Source organism: Geospiza fortis, unplaced genomic scaffold, assembly GCF_000277835.1.
Source record: "Geospiza fortis unplaced genomic scaffold, GeoFor_1.0 scaffold128, whole genome shotgun sequence".
Lineage (NCBI taxonomy): Eukaryota > Metazoa > Chordata > Aves > Passeriformes > Thraupidae > Geospiza > Geospiza fortis.
This window is the reverse complement of record NW_005054420.1, coordinates 2156603-2165479: the sequence shown is the minus strand read 5'-3', so window position 1 is coordinate 2165479 and position 8877 is coordinate 2156603. Positions and strand designations below refer to the sequence as shown.

The window sequence follows — 8877 nt, the reverse complement described above, 5'->3', positions numbered from 1 at the left end:
TGGGCCGTGTGCTGGTGCCCAGCAGCTCCCAGCTGCAGGGACGAGCCCTCAGCTGCACCAGGGAGGAGGGATGGATGGGGCATGTGGCTGCTACTCTGTGCTGGGAATGGGGTAGTTTAGGGGTGTGACTGCTGCTCTGTACCAGGCATGGCCTGGATGGGGGTTGGCATTCTTGGCTGGAGGAAGGAAAATGGCTCCGGGGTGGGTGACTGTTGCTTGGTGGCGTTGTCCCCAGTGCCCTGCCGCAGGGCAGTGTTTCAACAACCCCATGCACTCAAGGTCCCTTTGGCTTGGTGAGCCCTGGGTACAGTGCAGCTGCTGTGTTGGGGCAGCATTGTTGTCCTGGTTTCATGGTGGGGAAGTGGGTGCCCAGGTCCCCTGATGGATGTCTCTGATCAGAAGAGTGGCAGTGTCAGGATTTGAATTGAGGTCCCAAGTGTTTTAGTGTGACTGTCCCCAGCACACATCCCTGGGGCCACAGGGGATCAACAGGAGGGATCTGCTTTGCTATTTCTTTTTTTTTTTTGCTTGATTGGGTGTTTTTGGTTGTGGGTTTTGGTGTTTTTCTTTCTTTTTTTTTGGTTTTGATTCCTGTGGGGTTGGTAAAGAAATGAGCAGTTGTTTTCAAGTTGGGCTGTAACACCCTGCAGCAGGTGGAGGAGGTGGCAGACTGTCTACGGCATCTCTCACTTTGAGAGGCCAGTAGAATTTATTGATGTTTTTGAGCAGAGGGAGCAGTACTTATTGCTAACATCTGGAGAGCAGCTCTGCCGTTCTGACAGAGCGAGGCTGCAGGGGCGTGGGACGACTTGTGCCTGGGAAAGCCCAGATCAAACTGGGCCCAGATGAGCCCTAGTCAGATGTGACGTGCTGGTGAGCAGGGTGGGCAGCAAAGCCCACCATGATCTTGCCTTGATACCTGCTGAGTGTCAGCAGGGCTTGTCCAGCACAGAGGGTGCACGCTGGCTCCTTATGCAGGCCTGTGGGAGCTGGGATGTCTCCAAGGAGTGGGGATGTGCTGGCTCTGGCATCCTGCAGCCACAGGGATGGCGCTTGTCTGACCTGTGTTGCTGATCCCTGTGCCTTCCTCTCCCGATTATCAGACCTGTGGATAAGCACAGCCCTGCAAAGTGGGACAAGAGGCTCCTCAGCATGGGCTTTTTCTCCAGTGGGCAGCATGATAGGGGTTAACTTGGATTGTTAAGCTCTTTCCCATGTTAGGGGGCTTCTTGTGCTGTGCCCCTCCGCAATCATGGGTTTGCTGCCATGCTCCCAGGAGTGCTCTGGTGGAGTGGTTGAGCCCAGGCACAAGCCCCAGTTAAAGTCCCAGTGTCCAATGAAGCTGCAGGCTCACGTTTGCAGCCACAGAACCTAGCTGATGCTGTGCCAGCTACTGGAACAAGGCTGCCTATTCTGGGCCTGAACCATTGGAGAGCTGTTGCTATTACAAGATGTCTGCAGGTTGTGTATTCTAAGTGGAACTGGAATACAAATCTTTCAGTTCTAACCCAGGAGCAAAATTGCCTGAAAGTCTGGATTTTGAAAACATGTACATTTATTATTTGAAGAAAATTGGGAACTTCCCTTTCCATTTCTGCCGCATCTCTGTTTAAGGTATTTTGCTGCTGTGTACAGCTCCCTTCTGGAGCAGGAGCCCATTGGTTATTTGGTTTTCATCCACTGTGTGCTGCGTGCTGCCAACATCCAGCAGGCTGTGAGCTGCTTGTGGCCACTGCTGTCTCTGGTGGGTCACCTAAACAAAAGGAGCTATTGAAAACCTTTTGCTTTGTTCAGGTGCTGTCTGCCGGAGGAGACGGGCTGTGAGTGTGAGGGCTGGCCACAGGCTGGAGGAGCCTGGCTCACACGTTCATCCTTTGCACTTCCTTTGCACTGATAATTCTCTTTGCTTGAATTTCTTCTGCCCCCGGAATGAGGACAGGGATTAGAGTGGAGGAAGGCTGCACTGGTGATCCAGGGAAGTGGTGTGTCTCCTGTAGACTACATCTGTGTAGCTTGGTTGCTTCTGCATTTGGAATGCTCAGTTAATGAGCGTGGTTTTAAATGGTTTTATTAAGCTTTCTGTGACAAGCTTCTTCTGTGGGCTGGGTGCTCGACCAAGTGGTGGTGGTTTGTTTTTTGGACTCTGGTGCTGAGGCTGTGGAGCAGGTGATGCGTGGGGGGTACCCAGAGGGCGACAGCACTGCGGCACAGCGTTGCTTCTCAGAGGCAGGTTTTACTTAGGATGTGTAAAAGAAGGGTAGAGTTGTGCTCATTATCTCGGGGCTTGATGGGGTTAGCAGAACTAATGAAGAAAATACAGGAAAACATTTACTATAAACTATTGCTAAATGAAATAGATTTGAACTGACACATGCAAAAGACCAGTTGTGCTAGGTAAGAAGCTGTTACTTTAATGGATGCTTTTTTCAGCCCTGACTTGCACAGATATGCCTTCAGAGCACTTTGAGCATGTGAAGTGCTAAGTGTTAGTCTAGCAATAATAAAATAGTAACGACCAAAGATCGAGGAGCCAAACTCATGGTTCATCAGGGGCTCTTCCCTGTGGAAGAGAATTTGAATGGTCTGAGGTTGGTTACTGAGGCCAAAGCTTAACATAAATGAGAAACACAGGTTGAGTGGTGGAGGGGTAACAGGGAAAGCACAGCTCAGAAAGTACAGCCTAAATAGACCAAGCATCTTACTCTGAGCAGTTTCGATGGGGGAGGTGTCTCTTGGGCTTCTGAGCAGAAGTGGGTGTCCTTGACATGAGGCACGCTGATCTGCTCAGCCCCTTGTCCCCAGGGAGTGGGAAGAGGAGCTGAGTTTCCAGGAGGGGTGAATTTAAAGGACATACAAGCTCTTGCTGCTCAAACACGTGCTGTTCTGACTGTGACAACCCCTCTGGAGCCTGTTTGTTAATCCCTCTGCTTGCCCATTCCTGGTGGATTTGATTGTATAATCTGAAGTATTGTATTTAATACAGGATGAAGGCTAACATAATAAGCTTGACCAGTCTTCCTGGCGGCATGAAGGATGTGCAATTTTAGTTTAAAAAGTGCTTCTTTTTCATGTTTCTCCACTTTGAGCAGCTCCCCATGCTGTTGTGCTTGCTGTTTCAGTGCCCTGCTGGGGAAGCACTGCTGGGTGCCAGACCCTGGGCTTGTGTGGAGCAGGGAAGGGGGACCCGTGCTGGGCTGCCGGGGCTGGGAGGGGCTATTGGGGGAGGGCTGTGCAGGTCTGCCAGTCACCTGTGCACATTGCCTTCAGCTTTCTTTTCCAGTTGGGGTCAGCATGACAGGGTTGGGGCTGATGGAGTGATGATGGCCATGAGCTGGGCCAGTTGTGGCTGGAGGAGGGAGCAGAGGAGATTTAGAGGGGAATCACACTGTCAGCTGCAGGCATCCAACTTTGGTGCCACTGCTGGAGCTGAGGCTGCAGCCTGTGAGGACTCACAGCAGCAGATGGTTGGATGGCAAGAGGGACCTGTGGTTGTTGAAGCTGCTGTCAGGCTTTGGCCCCGCTGTAGCCGAGTGGCTGTGCCTGCAGCCCAGCAGTGCCCTGCTCCTGTCCCAGTCTCCGTGTCCTCCTGCTAAGGTGGGCTCTGGCAGGCAGCAGCTGGGCTGGTGTCCCTGCTGTCTGCCCAGGGCTGCCACTGCCAGAGCAGCAGATGGAGCTTGGGTTTTGCCCTCTGAGATGATCTGGGACGCTGAGAGCCTCTTCCAGTCTCACACCTCTGGTGGTTTGAGGTCTGTGGCTGCGGTGGAGGTAAGCATGGCTGCTGCTGCTGAGCCGCAGGGCTTTGGCCCGACCCAGCTGTGCCTTTCCCCAGCCATCAGTCCTGTGCTTGCTGTCTCCTGCCTTCTAGCAGTCCTCTGTGCCCTGTCCCCTTCCTTACCTCAGCCACAGTCCCGTGTGAGGCTGCCAAGAGTGAAATTTAGGAGCTGGCAGGAAAGAAAAGCCTGGAGTCAAGAGGAGAGAGAGGGAAGAATGAGTTTTCTAAGAGTGATAGCTCCCTGCAGGCACAAGGTCTAGGTGGCTGCTGGGAGCAGAGGGGTGTTGGGATAGACCATTACTGGTGTCACATTAGTGACTCACAAAGCACCCTAGTCCAGGGCTGGCATTGTGCAAACGGGCAAAACACAGCAAAACTCCCACTTCCTTGCTTGAGGAACTTGTTTTAGCAAACAGTGAAACCAGAGTGCAAGTCTCACTTTAAGCCTTTTTTTGCTTTTTTCAAGAACGTCTGCTGTGCTGCATGAATACTATACTCTTGGTAATTCTTCAGAAAAAAAAATGTCTAGATTCATTTTGCCAGAGATTCTCAGCCTGAGTGCCTTGGCTGGCCACAAGTGCACATTGATTTGCCTCCTGTTGCCTAAAAAAATATGATGGGAAGTCTGAGGAGCTCTGTGCTAATGCCTGCCCTTGAGCAGCTGGAGACTGCTTACATCTCAAGTGCCTCAACAGTGGAGTCCTCTTCTGAGGATGACATTTTCCTCCAGGCATCCCAAAAAGCCTGGTTTTGACAGGTCTGGTTGCGACACTGCAGCAGATAAACGAGTGATTGTGCATACAAACTGCTGGGGAACGGGGGAGCTCCGGGGGGAATGCTGGGGGTGTGTGCTTGGTCTGGGCTCTGCCCGACACAGAGCAGGGCTTGTACTCTCCCTTAGCATAATGCAGCCAGGCTGCCTTGGCATCACTGGCCGTGTCCATTCTCCTATGCAATATTTCCCCACTGGTTTTTAGCCTGTCCCTACTGTTCAGTGCAGGTCTGTGTCCTGCTATTCTCTTCAGATAGTATCCTAATTATTCTGAATATTCGCTCTGCAGTCAGAAATTTCCCTGAGTCATACCTAAATGTTAATAAAAGCCTAATGGTTTATGTTAAGGCAGGCAAGAGATAAAACTAGAGCCCTTTTATCACAGCCTTTAATGGCCTGAAAATGTCAGTTGTGTGGGAGCAGCTGCCAAATTTTGAGCCTATGAAGATGATGGCTAAGTCCCACAAATCAACAAGTTTGGAGCGGATTATCCGATGCTGGCTGTGTCATTTTCCCAGGACTCCAGGCATGCTGGAAGCCAACACTTTAATCCTCTCTGATACGAAGTCAGAGAGGGGCCGGGCTCCCCTCCTTGCTCCAGAGCTCTGGAGCTGCTGCAGTGCAGCCAGCATGGCCCTGTGGAGGGCAGGGGCTCTGGGCTTCCCTTGCGCCGCAGCTTCTGAGTCACAAATTAGCTCCAGCTTTGCTTGGGAACTATTTTTAAGGTCACAAACACAGGATGCAGAAATCAGCACATTTCATGGTTTTCCTGAGAGCTGCCTCACCACTCCTCTTCCTCCTTCTGTTTCCAACAGACTTCCTTCCCGAAGGGACATCCTGCATGCCCAGGGCTGGAGAGCTGTAATGGAAATTCTGAGAAATCACTTTTTTTGCTCCTTATAGGCCTGGGATAAAGAACTGAACTCACACTGTGAAGACAGCTGAACTCTTGAGCTCTGATGTGGCTGGAAATCTTTTATCTCTGTCTCATTTTGTTTCTGCAATCACACTGAGGGGTTAATCTGAGTAACCATCCTCTTAGCTGTGGCCCCTTGATTTGAATTCATTTGCATCACTTGTGAAGTTTTGCAGCAATAGCACAAATTGCAGTGTGTAGGGGCACAGCAGCGTGTTCCCCTGTCCTGGCAGGGCAGAGCTGCTCAGCTGGTGCTGGCCGTGGCTGTCCCCAGCTTCACCCAAGAGGCTCCTCATCAGCGACAGAGGGGCAGAGTCTTGTGGGCAGGAGGTTTTGATCTGGAATCAGCCCACAGTTCTGTGAGTTACTGAGTACCCAGAGCATGTCAAAGAAAAATAGAGGCAATACAGTAAATGCCCACGGGGTGTTTTAAAATGCAGATTATAGAAAGAGATTGTTTTTGGAAGAAAACTTAGCATTTGTTCTTTTCCCACTTCAGGATAGGGCAGCTTGATTTAAGAAAGAGTGAGATTTAACCCCTTCCACTTGTGGATGGCCTTCTGTTCCATTCATCCAGTGCAGTTCCCCAGCTGTGGTGACTGCCTGGTGCCTGCAGAAGGATGTGACTTGGCTGTATCCTGTTTACTGTAACATGATGGAGTTAGCTGTCCTCTTGGTGCTGTGGGGTACGGGTAGCAGCAGCACAGCATGTCATCCCTTCTTTGGACCCGGGAGAGGGAAATACCATATGTCTCCTACCCATCCGTTTGTTGGAAGATCTGATGTCATTTGAAGAAAGGTGTTTCAGAGGAAGGATGTGTGCAGGCAAAATAAAGCTCAGCCTGGGTTAGAATAGTTACATCCTGTTTACTATGGAAAACACTTTGCACTGATATGAGCTCTGAAATACATGATTTATAAGCAGGCAGGCGCTGCAGATAAGGGACTTCCCGTGATTTTGGCCACCTGTGAGAAGGAAGGGCCAAGTCTTTCAGGCTGGCAGGCAGTGATGCTGGTCCCAGCTCTTGTGCAGCTGCCATAGAGAGGAGGTGCTGAGCATCCCTTGAGGTCCCAGGTGGCCGGAGATGCCTTTATGCCTCAGTTTCCCTGCAGGAAAGAGCCTTGTAAGCTTCAGGTGGTGATATTCTTAAAGGGTAATGAAGAAGAGGTAGAGATAACCATCCCTAAGAAAAGTAAATAACCCCAAGTGAGTTTCTAAATAGCTGTTTGTGAAGGGAAGGAATCATTAAATCAGAAACATGAATGGCTTGCCATGTCCTCTGTATAGTATCAAAAAAGTTATGTGGCTCAGTTACAGAGAAAACATAAATATTTAAGAATTTGGCTAAAGTGATTTTACTTTTTACTAGAATGAGGTGCAGTAAAACTGCAGAATGCATTTAGCATTGCACCCACAAACTTGATCCTTTAGTCTTGGTCCCGTAAGAACAGAGGTACAGCTTTGAATGTGCTGCCCCATTTGGCACTCATCTGAGCGGAGGAAGTTTTTCACATCAGGCTTTTGTTACTCTGTGTCTGGCGCAGCCAGCGGTGGCCACGGGCTCTGGGGGGCACAGGGGACCAAGGTCAGGGTGGTTTTTTGGAGAAGACTCAGCCTGTCTCTAGTGGCACTGTGGCTGTGCTGGCCCAGCAGCAGAGATGCGAGCCCTGGCTGTGTCTGCAGCAGCAGGATCCCTGTGGTCAGGGGTGCGTGCTCTTGTGCAGAGGTTGCTGTGGGGTGTGACTGCTCTGCTGGGTAGCCAAAGTGTTTGCTGACCAGCTGCTACAACACACCAAGGGCTGGCTGGCACCCACAGCTCCTGGTGAGGTTTGCTGCTGTCCTCTGCCATGCAAGGAGGAGGAGTGGGCAGTGCCATGGCCTGCGGTCCCCATGCTCACTGCTCCCTGGACCAGTCGTGGCCATGGCAGGGAGGTCACTGACCCCCTGTGGGTGTCTGTCTGGGGCTTTGTTTCTTTTGCTGGTGCAGGGGCACCATCCCTTGCTTATGCATACAAAGCCCCACCACTTTGCATTCCCTTTGGGTTTTAGCATGTTTCTTCCCCACTTCTCCCCAGGAATGTGTTGCTGTGGTGTGGCACCAGCCCAAGACACAGTGGTGGCTTGGGGGCAGATGGGCATGAGGCAAGAGTTGCACCCCAAAGTGGGATGACCCTGCAGAGAGACCTTGCCTAGTCTCATCCTCCTGTTGCAAAGCCTAAATATTTGCTTAATCTTCTGAACTGTCTGGAAAGAGGAGAGAGCCGAAGCTTTAGCCTGGTTCTATTAATGAAATAGTGATGATGACTAGGGAATTAGTATCCAGGCCCTGGTGTAGTCCAGGGAGGAAGGACTGTGCTGAACAGGCTGGTGGTCACCTTCTGCCTGGTGGAAACTGCATTCCCATTCCCTGACAGATACAGCCTCAAATCCCTGTGTTTATTCTGCTTAAATTCAGAATTCTGTCAGCTTCTGTGGCAGTGCTATCTGCCTTATGACTGGATTCAGAAAGGCACAAATGTGCTTTGTCCTTGGGGTGTGGGCTGCGACCTTGCAGGTGTTTCTTGCTGGAATTTTGTACAGGCACTTCCCACAACTGGGGCTTGGATGGTGGGTACCTGTGGGTACCTGCTGCTGCTGGAATGCCAGCCCTGCCAAGGAGTGTGACAGTGGGGTCACAGCATCTCCTGGGCTAAACCTGGGGTCACATGTGGATGACGTGGTAATGGCCCTTGAAACGTGCTCATCATTTGAAGGGCTCCAGCTGCACCTGCTGCAGCTCAGAAAAGCTGCTGCAGGAGTGACTGCAGGTAAATTGTTGGCCGTGAGACTGTTGTGATGTTCAGGCATTGTTGAATCCATCCAAGTTGTCTGAGCAGAAATTACATGAGAATCTCAGAGGATTCGGAGTGAGGGGTCATAAATCTTGGGTGCATCTTGGCAGGGTAGTAGGAATATGAGGCATCAGTTCCACTTGCAAATGCTGCTGTCATGCAGCAGATGCACTAATTAATTTAGCACAGGAGAGTGAAGTCTGTTGTCTTGCTTTTGGCCAAACAAGTCAAATGCCTGCTCATAGACAAGGTCAATGACAAGTCCTTAACCCTGCCTTTGCCTTGGCCCCTGGCAGTGAATGGATGTGGGAGCCCTGCTGTCAGCCTCGTGCCCCCTGTGCCAGCCCTTGTGGGTCAGCTCAGCAGCCAGGGCCAGCTGCATTTTCCTGTTGCGTGGCTCAGCAGTGAGGGCTGTAGGAAGGCAGAGCGGGCTCTGAGCAGTCTGTCCCCCGTGCTGCCGAGGGGGTGGCGAGGGAGCGCGCCGATGCTTGTGCAGCCTGTTGATGTGTGTGTCTCTCCCCAGCTGCAGCCGGAGCAGCTGGACTGCGGCGCCGCACACCTCCAGCACCCGCTGGCCATCCCGAA

The 8877-nt window shown here is 51.4% G+C and overlaps 1 protein-coding gene across 1 annotated transcript in view; it reads left to right on the top strand.

Annotated features, from left to right (window-relative positions):
* PLXND1 (plexin D1) overlaps window positions 1–8877 on the top strand; it is a gene marked incomplete at its 5' end in the record, with an annotated part of 64958 nt that overhangs the window by 7361 nt on the left and 48720 nt on the right. The gene's annotated exons all lie outside the window — the stretch shown is intronic.